The 1,093-nt window shown below is 46.7% G+C and overlaps 1 non-coding gene across 1 annotated transcript; it reads right to left on the minus strand.

The window, feature by feature from the left end:
* Positions 1-295: 295 nt before the first annotated feature.
* LOC112062689 (small nucleolar RNA SNORD43) lies at positions 296-359 on the minus strand. The gene has a single exon (XR_002890861.1). It is a non-coding gene; the product is annotated as a small nucleolar RNA SNORD43 (small nucleolar RNA).
* Positions 360-1,093: the final 734 nt, after the last annotated feature.

A 1,093-nucleotide genomic window follows, 5' to 3' on the forward strand; every position in this document is an offset into this window, starting at 1 on the left:
GTCTTATATGGCCTTTATTATGTTGAGGGAAGTTCCCTCTATGCCTACTTTCTGCAGGGTTTTTATCATAAATGGGTGTTGAATTTTGTCAGAACCTTTCTCTGTATCTACTGAGATGATCATATGGTTTTTCTCCTTCCATTTGTTGATATGGTGTATCACGTTGATTGATTTGCATATATGGAAGAATCCTTGCATTCCTGGAATAAACCCCACTTAATCATGGTGTATGATCTTTTTAATGTGCTGTTGGATTCTGTTTGCTAGTATTTTTTTTTTTTTTTTTTTTTAGAACCAAATCAGAACATGACAATCAGCACACAGTCTCTGTCCGCCCATCAAGAAGTTCATCATCTCTGGTTTCTGAGAACTCTAGAGGCCCAAGGAGTTGTACCAACCGTCCCAGACGTTTCAGAATGAGGATACAACAACCCATACCCAAAGCATCCCCTGCCGCCTGTGGCCTGGATTTCTGCACCTCCCACTTTCACAACAGTGCCAAACGCTCCCACCCAAGGTCCTCCTGGCGAAAGTGCTCATGACTCGGATCTCGAATGCTGAGGCTGAGATCTAGGAATAATCCATGCCTTGAAGATTGTCGGGCCCGGGCCCCCCAACCCAGCTCTGTGGCAAGGCCTCTTGCCAGCCGACCGGCAGGCCCAAAGCCAACCTCAGGCCTCGGACATTTTCAGAAAATAGACCTGACTGCGGATTCTGCTGAGTGCCGCATGCTCCTAGAGCAGAACCCCGGCACCGGGTGAGGCGAGATGGCGGGGATGTGCCGCGGATTCACTCATGCCGCCGCGGCAGACAAGTAAAAGTCCGCCATAATGACACTTACCATCCTGCCCTCGGATGCTGCCGGTAGAGCTGTTTGCTAGTATTTTGTTGAGGAATTTTACATCTATGTTCATCAGTGATATTGGCCTGTAGTTTTCTTTCTTTGTGACGTTTTTGTCTGGTTTTGGTAACAGGGTGATGGTGGCCTCATAGAATGATTTTGGGAGTGTTCCTGCCTCTGCTATCTTTTGGAAGAGTTTGAGAAGGATAGGTGTTAGCTCTTCTCTAAATGTTTGATATAATTCGCCTGTGA

The sequence above is a fragment of the Physeter macrocephalus genome, chromosome 8 (assembly GCF_002837175.3).
Source record: "Physeter macrocephalus isolate SW-GA chromosome 8, ASM283717v5, whole genome shotgun sequence".
NCBI classification, from domain to species: domain Eukaryota; kingdom Metazoa; phylum Chordata; class Mammalia; order Artiodactyla; family Physeteridae; genus Physeter; species Physeter macrocephalus.